Source organism: Dama dama, chromosome 16, assembly GCF_033118175.1.
Source record: "Dama dama isolate Ldn47 chromosome 16, ASM3311817v1, whole genome shotgun sequence".
Classification (NCBI taxonomy): domain Eukaryota; kingdom Metazoa; phylum Chordata; class Mammalia; order Artiodactyla; family Cervidae; genus Dama; species Dama dama.
Window position 1 is genome coordinate 35,028,963 of NC_083696.1, and position 13,454 is coordinate 35,042,416.

The window sequence follows — 13,454 nt, forward strand, 5'->3', positions numbered from 1 at the left end:
TCCCAGGTCTCTCCATTCCCACAAACTCTGGTGATTTGTGCCCATCGTTGTCTTGCAACAGTCTCCTTGCTAGTCTCCCTGCTTCACTCCCCTCTGAGCTCTCCAACAGGGAACTAGCTGTTCCCTTTGTTTGGAATGCCCTGACAGATACCTGCATGGCTATCTCCTTGCCTCCTTTAAGGCTTTGCTCAAATGTCACCTCAATGAGGCCTGTTTTGACCATTCCATTTAAAACTGCAGAAGAGCACCTCTGATCTCCCTTACTCTGCCCTTTTTCCTCTTACTTCCATGGCACCCTCCGTCTTTGACTCAGTCCCCTTGGACCCTCGGCCCTGGCCACACTAACTCCTCACTCTTCCCACTTGTCATGAGATTGTTCTGCTTCTGAGCCTTTGGTGTTGCCATTCTTTCTGCTTAGAGCTCATCAAGATTTTTCAAAGGACACCAGTGGCACTCCCTGTTCAGAGCCTAGCTCCTCACTCTCCACCCTTTGCCTGGAGCTCCAGGATCAGTGCCGGTTTGACAGGACATAACCACTCCCAGGTAATGTCTGGCTGCACTTTTGAGTTTGTCCATAAGATGGCATCATTTGCGAAGGAATAGCCCATTCCTTCCCTTTGCAGGGTCTGTGCAGTTAGGACACAGAGGGTAATCAAGGCTTGAAATTTGGCCTTCCATAGGCTTAGTGACCTCTCAGGGCTTCCCAGGTGGCACTAGTGGTAAAGAATCCGCTTGCCGATGCAGAAGACATAAGAAACTGGGTTTGATCCCTGGGTCAGGAAGATCTCCTGGAGGAGGGCATGGCAACTCACTCCAGCATTCTTGCTGGGAGAATCCCCATGGACATCCCCGGAGGAGTCTGGCGGGCTACAGTCCATAGGGTCGCAAAGAGTCAGACACGACTGAAGCGACTTAGTGACTTTTCAGTTATTCAACAAATAGCTAATTATCACCCATAATGTGACAGATATTGTCACTGGGCTTGGAAGCTCCAGCCCCATGAGGGCTATAAGTCATATAGATCAGTGATTTCATTGTTGGTGTGATAAGTATAGAAATTAGGCAAGTTCATTAGACTTCAGGTGTTCAGAGTCCCTCATCCAGTCTTTAGGAACAGGCAAAGCTTCAAAGAGAAGGAGGTAGTGCCTATGTAGGATCTCGAATAAGAGCTATGACTATCCTGAGAATCCAGTGGTTAAGACTCCATGCTTCCAGCGCATGGGATGCAGGTTCAATCCCTGGTTGGGGAACTGAAATCCTGTATGGCATGTGGCATGGCTCCCCAAAAACACTGGAAGAAAAGTGGAAAGGACATTCTGTGTAAAGGGCAGGAATGAGCTAAGGCATAGTAGTGAGAAGAGCATAGAAATGATCGCTGGACTGTGAAGTTCAAAGCAGGGAGTATGAGGAATGAGGCTCAGAGGTGGGTGGCAGCCGGACTGGAAAGGCCCGAGTGCGTGGCCGAGGAGTTTGCACGCTTTCTTGAGAGTGATGGCGAGTCTCTGAAGGTGAAGAGGGAGGAGTGGTGGGGGGTATTAGATTGCTGTTTCAGAGACAGCTGTGGCTGCTGCAGGGTGGAAGGTGTCCTGGGGGCACAGGGCAGGGTGAGCAGTGAGGAGGCTGCTGCAGGGAGATGGTGAAGCCAAAATTATGGCTGGAGAAGCCCTGCCCACGTTGCAAGAGCTTTCAAGGCTTGGCGCTTTGAAAGGGTTCTTGTCCCTAGGCAGTCTCTCCCCCACCATTGGAGCTACCTCAGTCCTGTTCTGGAGACTCCTTCAGGCTCTGTTCTAGCTCCTCGAGTTATTCCTGCCAGAAGCCCAGGTCTCTGTCGGTTTCCACGTGGAGGCTACAATGTCCTCGGCCCCTCTTTGTTGGTCTATCTGCGGCCTTCAGCTCTGCTGAGACCTCAGCCTCTTGAAGGTGATCCCTTCGTGCACTCTCTTCTCTGACTCCAGATGGGAGTGTGACTGAGGGGTCTCCTCCACCAGGGAACCAGGGTGAGCCCGGCTCCCTTGCTGTCATGCCCCCACCACCAGAGTTCATGTGCGCACACGCAAGTGAGTGTGTGTGTAAGTGCCTGCATGCATGTGTACTGTCGGCAGGACTGATGCTGAGAAAAGGACATCAGCGTCCCTGGAAAGCAGAGGGGCCTCACCTGAGGAAAGGTCCGGCGGTAGGGAAGTACAGGGGGAATGTTTGGGGAGCAGGGCGAGCAGGGATGTTGTTAGCAGGGTCTGGCAGAGACAAGTCAGGGCCTGCGAGGTTGAGCCTGGAGCCATGACTGGGTACTGCAAGCCAGGGGGCACCACAGCCAGGTTTTGAGCAGGGACTGGGAGAGTCACCTTCATTCACGGTCTCATGAATATGCACGGAACCTGTTGAATTATGCAGATAGAAAGGATGTAGATGTACATGCAAATTCAGTGCTGCCCTCCCTGTTGCTATGGAAACCAAAGAATAGCAAGGGGGTGGGGGGTCCAAACCCTGGAGAGATCAGGCTGGAGAGACTGGAGACTGGGAGACTCTCCTCTGTCACCTGCTTTCCCCATGCCTGCTGTTGACCTCACTCTCTGCCTCATTCTGTCTTTGTCCCCCCTTTGCCTTGCCCTCTCTCCATGGCTCTGCCTCTCTGGATCTTTCTATCCCTGTTCCCATCATCTTCATCTCTGCTTCTCCCTCCCGTTTTTCTTTTCCATCTCCTAGTCTCTGAGTGTCTGTCTGTGTCTGTATGTTGTTGACGCTGTGTCACGGTTCCTCTGAGACTCGAGGACAGTTCTCTTTGACTCTGTGTCTTTAATTCCCTAGCTCTCCCTCCTTCTGCATCTCCCTATCTCTGTGTCTCTGACTCACATCTTATTTCTTCGCATCTCTATTTTTGTGTCTGACTCTGATTGTGTCTATTTCTTGGTCTCTCTCCCAAGGTTCTCTCTCTCTTCTCTTGTGCTCTGTCCCTCGGAACCCCTTATCCCACTGCTTGTCTCCATCTGATGGGAAAGACGGGAAACTGCACATCTGTCCTTGCCTGATGGGATGCTCCAGGCCTGGCCCAGCTGCCAACATGTTCAAGGATTCCTCGGCTCTCTCCCCACATAAGCGCCTGGTTTTGGTCTGGCCCCTGTCACAGTGTTGGCACAGGATCCCCGTGACAGACCCAGGCTGGCTGCCAGGACATCAGGGCTCCCAGCCTCTGCCTGCTGTGTGACCCTGCCTGCTGCGTCTCCCTCTCTGGATCTGTAGCTCCAGCTCTCTCTCTGCGAAGCTGGCGGGCACCTTGAGACAATGATGCACTGGGAATAGGGAATTGACCTCAACCCTGGCCCTCTGCCCAAGGGTTGACGTGAGGGGCCTGGCGGGGACCCAGGTATGGGGGCATTTGGGGCTAGTTGAGACCAATCCTGGCCCCCAGAGAAGATTCCTTGCTGAGCCACAGAATCAAACAGTAGCCTTTCCACAGCCTACCCATGGTTCTGCCTGCTGCAGCCTCAGCCATCCAATTCCCTGTTTGGGGTCCTTTGTATCCCCCTCCTCCATTTGGTTTATGTTCCTAGAGCACCTGTTTCACACATGCTTTCTGCCTTCACAGGTCCACAGTGATACAGAAGTGACACCTAGACTTTTTGTCTCCCCCAACCCTCCCAAGAAGGAACTCTTTGGTCCAAGTGAAGAACCTAGACTCTTCAACCCCCACAGTTTCCCATCCTTGGTAGCCTCAGTTTGGGGGTGCAGATGTCATGGATCAAGGTTGAGACAGAGAACTGCCTCTATACAGGATTCAGGATGGGGTATGGGAAGCTCAGAACAGGACTTGGGGATGAGGGTGGGCGAGAGTGTTTTGAGGGCAGGTAGACCACCCCATGGAGAAGGAAGTGGCAACCCACTCCAGTATTCTTGCCTGAGGAATCTCATGGACAGAGGAGCCTGGTGGGTTACAGTCTAGGGGATCGCAGAGTCAGACACGACTTAGAGACTAAACACGCACAAACCACCTCCACAGTGAAGCGGAGGGCTTCCCCTTTCGGTCCTGGGCTCTGGGGAGGTTGCCTTACCTCCACGCAGGCTCTCAATATGGGGGATCTGGCTTGAGCCCAGGTGTGGGGGCGGCCAGCTCAGTCAGGGCAAGTCCCCTCTCCTCCAAGAGGCTGCCAGACTGAGCCCCCATTCCTGCCCCTCCACAAGGATACAGACATAATCGCTTTTCCCACCAACTGTGATTCACCCATGTTCAGGCCCAGGCGTGATCCTGCTGCTGGGAATTCCGTGTTTGAATTAAAAACCTCCCCGGACACCCCGCCTCCGTCGGCCTGGGCTGGTTGTACCAACATGGGTTGGAGCAGAGTCAACCAGCTGGACAGAGCTGGATGTGGGGAGAGGACAAGAGAGAGAAAGGTGGACAAAGACTGAGAGAAATAGAGTGATGTAGATAGCGAGATGGAGAGAAAGACCAACAGACAGAGGAGGAGACATGGATGGGGAGAAAGTCCAAGCCAGACGGGGCTCTAGTGCCCACCAGGCTGGTGCCAATCACTAGACTGGATTATCTCATTTCACTGAATCTTCACAACAGCCCTAGGTGTTAGGCATGATTATGATCCCATTTCACTCCTGGGATACTTGAGACACCAAGACAGTAAGTCACTTGCCTGAGGCCACAAGGCCAGTAAGTGATGGAGTAGGTATTTGATGGGGCTTTCCTGATGACTCAGCAGTAAAGAATCTGTCGGCCAATGCAGGAGATGCAGGTTCGATCCCTGGGTTGAAAGAGACCCATGGGGAAGGAAATGGCTACCCACTCCAGTATTCTTGCCTGGAGAATCCCAAGGACAGAGGAGCCTGGCGGGCATCAGTCCATGGGGTCACAATAGAGCTGGGCAAAACTCAGCGACTAAAAGAACAAAAGCAACAAGGTGTTTGATCCCTTTGGCCTCCCTGAAGCGCCAAGGAGAGAGACAGACTTAGAGACTGGGAGGGAGACAGATTCCCACGGCAGCACTCCCCGGGAATTTGGGAATCCTGAAATCGCCAGACAGCTGTGTAGGAGGAGGGCCCTTCCCATCAGACCAGCAAACATGTGGCTTCCTGACCTTGTTGTCAGAGACATGCGGGCAGGGAAAGCGGGGGAAGGGGAACTCCACAGAACTGAGTGGACCTCCCTCCTTGCTGCAACCCTGGGGTGCAGCCTGTCCTGGCCCTGCTTCAGATTCGGCCCAGCTGACCCCTGGCTTTGGTGGGGCCCAGGTTGGAAGACTCATTCTTTCTTTCTCACGCCCTTGTGGAGCACCTGCTAGTTGAGAGGCACTTCTGCCCCACATCTCTTCCTCTCTCTTTCCTTTCTCTATCAAGAAACCCTTCCCATGGTCTTCCTTTAGCACCCTAGGATAGCTTCTGCAATAAGGGACCCAGATTTGAGTTGGGGGATGCTTTGATATGGGGGTCAGCCTAGTATACACTGAGGTTGTCTGAGCACAGAAAGGAGGTCCCTGCAGGCTGGCTTTGGGAGCCTTCTGGTTGGAGGCCCCTGGTTTGGGGAGGAGGGTCATCGGCGCAGCTGGTGGGGGCCTAGAGAGCCGAGCTGTCAGCAGCAGAGAGGATCTGGCAAGAAGAAAACCAGGAGCCAGCCTGGGGGAGCCGGGGAGTCGGCGTTATGGTTTCTAATGTCTTAGCCCTGGTTTTAATTACCCCCAGGGTCCCCAGGGTCCCAGACTGCTTCGGGCTCCCGAGCTCAAGGCGGGCTCAGGACCCTCCTGGGAAGTCCAGGGGCACAGGGATGGCAGTCTGGAGGTGGGGGAGCTTTTTCATCCTCTTCTTCCCCTGGCCCTGGCTGAGAGAGGTGCTTTCAGACCAAGCAGGGCCCTGGGGACAATGGGGAGGCTGGGGAAGGGGGCCCACCCTCTGCTTACTGGCCTCTGTATCAGCCAGCTCCAGAGCACCAGCTTGGCCCCGCTGGCCTCCCCCGACTCCTGGCTGCTAAAGCCCAGGGCTCTTTCTTGGACTCGCCAGGCTCCTTTTTGGTCCTGTGACAACCCTGACTCCTGGCTCTCCTCCTCCCTCTGGAGCTACTACCCCTTCCCTGCGCTCTCTGTCATTTAATCATGCTTCCCAGGCTTTCAGCCTCAATTTTCTCCTCCTCCTCCCCCTCATCCCTGCCTTTCCCTGCTCCCTGGTATACCCTGCCTGCTTCCAGCACCTTCATAGTGCTCAGGTCAGTCTGAGATGTTGATGAATGTCCGTGCAGCCAACACGTGCTGGTGTAGAGGGTGCGGGGAGCTGTGGACAGGGACTACACGCCTCCAGGAACCCACCCTCTCTCAAGTTCTCTGCCCTCTCCACTCACACCCCTGCTGGCCACCATCCCACAGACCCTTCCATGGGCCACATCAAGCCCCGATCCCCTCTCCAGCCCCTATCCAGATGATGGATAGCACCATCATCTCCCAGCCACATACCAAAAACCCCGGAGTCCTCTGCGCTTTCGTACGCAAATGTTCCCTCTTGGCTTGGCACACAGTAGGTGCTGATAAATGTCTGTTGAGGTGAATTTAATTCAGTTTTCTCTCTTGAACTCCCCTACTGCCTCTGTCGGTTTCCCTGGGACTTGGTGTTTGTGGCATTCAGCCTCCAAATCTCTAATCTTGTTCTATCTTCTCAATCACCGCAGTTGAGTTTCTGGGGGAAAGTGGGGCCTCTTTTCTCCCCTCTCCCTCTGCCCCAAGGAATCACAGGCTGTCCAGGAATGGAGCTTCAGGAGATGAAGGGAGAGAGCTGGTCTTGGGGCCACATGGCCCTAAGTCTGGTTTGGAAATCCCAGCCCTCTTTCTTATCTTGGAGGCGGTTCGACAGCAGCAGGGATCAAGGGCAGACTCTGGGCTGGTGCTCCAGGGGAACAACCCTTAAAGACATGTGCCTCCCCTGTGAAGAAAGGGAGGGGAGGGGGATCAGGGCCCATGGGGGTGGGTGTTTCTGAGCAGGGAATTAGTTTCATGCAAACTTTTTGCAACACAAGAGGAAAATCTGCATCTGTGATTGTGCAAGTCTGTGCTCTCGCTCCCACCTTCCAACACACAGGCTAGTTGCCCTGTCCTCTTCTGTCCCTCTCTCCCCACCAGCTCTGGATCCTCTCCCCCATCCCTGACCATCTACTTCTCTTTCCAGACAGCCTGGAGCCTAGGATCACCTGGGCCTCGGGACCTCGGGAGAGGAGCCCCTGGACAGTGAGTGTCTGGGGATCCTGCTCTCTGTGTATAGGGGAACGGTGTGGGGGCGGGGGGGTTCCCTCCAGTGGTAATGGGAGCAGATGAAGACAATGAATCTGAATGCCCATGCTCCCTGCCTCCTCCAAAGCCCTGTATTCTCTCTTCCGCCCCATGGCCCTGCCCCTAATCAGGATGGAGGTCTCTCTCCCACTGGTCACTGCTAACACCTCCTTCCCGGCTGCCCCACCTCCAGCCTTAGCCTTTCTCACCATCCTCTTCCTGGCAGGCTCAACTTTCCCACTAGAAGGCAAATCTGGGTCTGTTCCTCACCTACTTCATGCCTTTTCAGGCCTGTGTGGCCTTGGCACCAGAGGTGCTTCAGGATGTGGTCTCTGAGCCACTCAGGAAACCTCATTCTGCCTTCGAGGGCTCTGCTCAACCCCCTACTGAATACCAAACCCTGTTTCCCATTCCTGGGGGTTGTGACCCATCCAGACAGGCTCTCTCCCCTGTGTCCTGGGACTCTACTTCCCCAGTTCCTGCTTGCATCAGTTGTTCACTCACTCATTCGACATTTATTTAGCTCTGCTTCACATGGTAGGGGCATCTGTTCTATGGCAGACCCGGCTCTAGGTGCCTGGAGATGGAGGCAATAGGGCTACCCTCATGGAGCTCACAGGTGCCATCCAAGCAGCTAGGTGGTGGAACATCACACTCACTACTCTAAGGGGAAAGAGTGTGGCACTCTGGGGAAGGGCAGAGGGGCTTATCCAGGCTTCTTTTAGGTGACATGTAGGCTGTTGTTCCTTCCCCAAGGGGCCTATGGAGTCAGAGTCAGCACTCTTACATAGACAGACTTAACACTTACTTACTTTATTTAGTATTCATCTTCCCTGACTAAAATGTGAGTCTCATGAGGGCAGGAGATTTTTAAACCTCTTTTTTATCTTTTTTTCAAAGGCAAAAAGTAAACAATAAAGTGCACACATCTTAAGATCACAACTTAAATTCTGACATACATATATATGCTCTTGGAAACCTCCCTTCCCGCCCCAGCCCACCTCCACTCCCAGCAAAGGTAACTGCAATTCTGGCTTCTCTCACTGTAAATCAGCTTTGCCTTGAGCTTTATAGAAATGAAATCATTCAGAACATACACTTTTCTGTTTGGTTCTTGTTTCCCCCCCTTGCTCAATGTTCTGGTTGTGAGTTTTATCCATTTTTGTTGCGCGTAGCTATAGCTGGTCCTTTTCCATTGTTGGAACTCTATCACAATCTATTCATTCATTTAGTGGTTTCCAGTTTGAGGCTATAATGAATAAACTGCTGAGAACATTCTTGGTACATATGCACAATAATTTCCTTTGGCTATACATCTAGGAGTGGAATTGCTGGGTCAAGGGATATACCTATGGTTTAGCTTAGAAGATCCTGCCCAACAGTGCTCCGAAGTGGTTGAACCAACTTATATACCCACCAGCAGTGTGTGGAGTTATAGTTGCTCCACAGCCTTGACAGAGAAGGGATTTTCATCTGGTTGGTTCACTGCTGTCTTGTCACTTAAGTCAATGCCTGGCATCTACTAAGTGTTTAATACATATTTATTGACTGCCTTATGGATGGAGGAGCCCTCAGCACTGCTGGGGTCCTGTTCCGGCTCTGGTACTAACTTGCTGTGTGGTTCTGGGCAGGTGACTCCCCCTCTCTGAGCTGATTCCCTGTCTGTGTCATCAAGAGAGGGATACTGGGGGCTCTGCCTTCGGTACCAGCTGCATGTTGTGAAAGCTGGACACCTGTTCCTTCGTTGACTCCACTCGTATTGATTGACATCCTACTATCACTGGGGTGGCGGAGGTGTGATCTCTGACATGCTGCTGTCAACCTCTTTTAGGTCAGCCAAGACCAGGTCACTGCCCATCCTGTCCTGGAGACTGCGCCTCCTCCCTGTGTCCAGCCCTGACCCCAGGGGGAGGGGGTCTGGACTGAGCCCGCGGATGGAAAATGTGATTAATAATCAAAAAAACGTCCAAGAGGAAGAGACCAGGAAAACAACTCAGGGAAGGCTCCTCGCCCAGGGGAGGGGGGCCATGTCCTGGGCCTCGGGACAGCGCCGGCCGCTCTCCCGCCGCCCTTTCTGGGAAGCTGCCATAGGAGTGGGTGACTTTAGCCAAAAGTGAAAAAAAAAGTCACCCTAATTATTCAGGAAAAAAGATGTCCCCTTCAATGTAAATGACACTTCCCCCGGGGACTTCCCTCGACTCTGTTACTCCCCTCTTAGTGGTCCCCCTGCTTGGTCAGGCTGGGGGGTCCTGGAGACACTGGGCTGGGGGCAGAGGAGGAATTTCAACATGAAATGTTTTGTTCATTAAGAGAGAACATAGGGGGAAATTCCCTTTCTGCCTGGGCCTGGGCAGCTCAGGCAGATACTCAAAAGCTATTGTGAAAAATTGAGTCTGAGCTGCAGAATGGGTGGTGGTGGCGGCGGGGCGGGGGCGGGGGGGACACGGACCGTCTCTCCTCTCCTCTTAGACTCCTGACTGTCAGCAGTTTCCTAAGCCTTAATCCTTCCTCCTTTCGGGGATTTCATTCCCCAGTTCCAATGTCTCAGGTTGCCCTCAAACTTCCTTCTTAGCAAAACAGAAGGAACTGGGGTTAGACTGGCGTTAGAACTTCCAACTAAGGAGGAAGGAAGGATACCGAAGGCAATGGGGGAGGCTTGGATCTATTTGGAAAATTTAGAATTCTGATAGAATATGTTGGGAGCCGTAGGCAGCGAATCTGAGGGTGCCCGGGGCAAGAGCAAAAGCATCTGTTTCTCACAGCGGCTTTAGAGAACCCCAGTGAGGATGAAGAGGAGATGGCTCCAGAGAACTGGGGGCAATTCCCGGCTGAATACTTAAGTACCACCGTTACGGCTTCAGCCCTAACCCCTTCTCTACCTTTAGGGAATTTGCTCTTTTTCAGTGCCAGAGAGTGGAGGGGTCAGGGTACACTCAGGTGGTGATCCAGATTCCAGAAGGGGGGGTCTGCAGGGGGTACTGTAAGTGGGCCCTAGGTACTGTCCCAGGATGCGGGTGAGTCATCTCTGGGGGGCTGAGCTGGACCCTGAGCGTGCTGGGGGTGGGGGTGCTCTGGGCCCCCCTCCCTGGCTCGGCCCAGGGCTATGTCGGATCGGGTTTCTCGGCGCCTGGAGCCTCCGCGAGGCCGAGCTGTTCCCGAGCCCCGGCCAAGCCGCCCCGGGCGCTGGCACTGTGCAAGGAAGCAGGCGGGGGGTGAGGGGGAGCAAGGGAGGGCTGGGAGGGCGTTTACGTAACTGCCTCTGGGAGCCCGCCCCGACCTGCCAAACCCCAGTGTGGGACTTTGTGTGATTGAGAGCGTGTGTGACTCTGAGTGTGTGCCACGTGGTGTGACTGAGTACATGGTTGTGTGGGTGATTTGTGTCTGTGTGTTAAGTGTGTGATTCCAGGAGTTCAGTCCTTGAGACCTCTAACTCCCAGCCCCAGGCAGGGGTCCTGGACTCCCAATGTGCCATAGTGAGGTTCAATATACACATTTCACTCTTTGAGACTAGGTGTGTGACTTGATGGGCTTCCCAGGTGGCGCTAGTGGTAAAGAACCCACCAGCCAATGCAGGAGACATCAGAGACCTGGGTTCGATCCCTGGGTCAGGAAGATCCACTGCAGGAGTGAGTGGTAACCCACTCCAGCATTCTTGTCTGGAGAATCCAATGGACAGAGTAGCCTAGTGGACACGACTGACTGACTTAGCACACACGCAGAAGGAAAGTTATGACCAACCTAGACAGCATATTTAAAAGCAGAGACGTTACTTTGCCAACAAAGGTCCGTCTAGTCAAGGCTATGGTTTTTCTAGTAGTCATGTATGGATGTAAGAGTTGGACTATAAAGAAAGCTGAGTGCAGAAGAATTGATGCTTTTGAACTGTGGAGTTGGGGAAGACTCTTGAGAGTCCCTTGGACTGCAAGAAGATCCAACCAGTCCATCCTAAAGGAGATCAGTCCTGGGTGTTCATTGGAAGGACTGATATTGAAGCTGAAACTCCAATACTTCGGCCACCTCATGTGAAGGGTTGACTCATTGGAAAATACCCTAATGCTGGGAAGGATTGGGGGCAGGAGGAGAAGGGGATGACAGAGGATGAGATGGTTGGATGGCATCACTGACTCGATGGACATGGGTTTGGGTAGACTCTGGGAGTTGGTGATGGACAGGGAGGCCTGGCATGCTGCGATTCATGGGGTCGCAAAGAGTCGGACACGACTGAGTGACTGAACTGACATGTGATTTTAAATAAGGTGTGTCCAGCATTTGGGGGTACGACAGTCTGGGTGTGTATTTGTGATTTTGGGTAGCCAGGTAAGTGCCTCAAGGTGGACCTTTCTGATGGTTTAACAGGTTAGAAATAAGCACCATTTCCTGAAGGAGCACTGGAAAAGGTAGATGGGGTGGGGGCTGTATTTTCTTGAGGACAAAGGAATGGGAAAGGGTCCTTGACACCCAAAGGCTTGGCATGGCACAGCTATCTCCTGGGAAAGGGGGGTGGGTGGGAGGTGGTCCAAGTGTAGGTCAGGATGGAGGAGGGTGGAGCCAAAAGTCTTTCATGACGGCTATAAAACTCTGAGGAGTTTTACAGAGTCAGGGAGAACCCCCACCTCCAATTTCCCAAGGCCTTCCAGAATGCTCAAATCTGTAATCCCCATCTCTTGCAGGGCACTAGGGCTCTGAACTGGGGACCTTATTTCCTGCTGACCCCATAGGAGAGGCAGATGGTGAAGATGGCGTGGGGTTGGGGGAGGGGGTCAGGAAAGTGGGATGCGGCTTCAGGATAAGTGGGCATGAAAGAGAAGGGGATTGATGCAGAGCTGGGGCTACCGGGGATAGGGGCGCCTATTAAAGCCGGAGAGGAGAAAGGGCCAGCTCCTGCAAGGGCTTTGAAGAGCCACCAACGAGGCTCGGCTTTGCCGCCAGGGAGATGGGGTAAAGGAGGGTTCAACACGGAGACTTAGAAAGCTCAGAAGCTCGTTTGCAGACAGGGCACTGGAGCCAGCAGGAGCAGAAACGCACGAGTAATCTGTTGCCCCAACTGAGACGCAAGGAGAATCTCTTCTGGACCAGGCGGCAGGGGCAGAAGGGAGAAAGGGGCCGCACCCTCGTTGCTCCGTTAGGAGGACGCTGCTGCCTCTGCCGGAGCCGCGGCTTGAGCGAGAACGCGCCTCCCGCACCGCCCGCCAGGTGTCGCTGCGGCCCTGGGGAAGCGGGCGCGGCCGCCGGGTGCTGCGCCGCGAGAAGCTGCGGATAGACTGACGCTGGAATCCGTTCCGACGTGCGCCTCTGGTCTTCGCTAATCCTCGGAAACAGCGATTTATCCGGCTGCCGGACCCACCCGGACCCTGCCCCGGCACCCGCGGGCTTGGGCACGACCTATGGCACCCCCAGCGCCCCCAGGTGGGGAGGGCACGTTGGTCTGGGGCGGATCTCCCCTCTGATCTCAACCTGGCAGAAAGCTGCTGAGTCCAGGACACGGGCAGATCTGGAGGTCAAGTCAGCCCACCAAGAACCCCGCAGATCTCGTCGCCAGACTGCGCCTCGAGGAAAGGGGCGCCCCCCGCCCCAGCACCCAACCTCTCCCAGGCCTAGTTTCGGCGCAGGAGAGGCAATTCCTGACACCCCCATCGCCGCCCCCCGACCCTCCCCCGATTCTGTCGCACCGTCTCCACTCCTTCCCGGTGCCCACCACCCTGTCTCCGCCCGTGGCCTGGGTTCTTGTAGGCTCCTGACCCAGAGAGGCCAGATAGAAGACACCTACTGTGGGTGGGCGTGAGCTGATTTCGGCTGGAAGCCACTCTTTCTCTGTGTCCCCCTAAGCCCCAGCTGGCCCTCTCTGAGCCCCAGCCCCGGCTGACCCCTGCTGGTTGCACCGATGGGATCCTGCGGCCACAGAAGTAAAAGTGAAAAGCCCGGGCAGTGGCGGGAAGGTTTTTTTCCTCTGCAATGGGAGTCCCTGAGGCATTTGTTGGGAAAAGGGCCCGGGCGCTCTGGGCAGCCTACTAGGGAAGGGTGTAAGGAAGTAGCAAGATACTTCCTTCCCCCTCTCCCGGCCCGCAGACCTTGCGCAGCTCCCGGGAGGGGCCAGGCAGCTGGGATTATGGGTCAAAGGTCAGGTGAAAAATCCAAGGGGTGGGGATGGGGGTGGGCCACTCGTTCTCCGCCCCCTGGCATTCACCCTTTCTGTTGCGCTCTGCC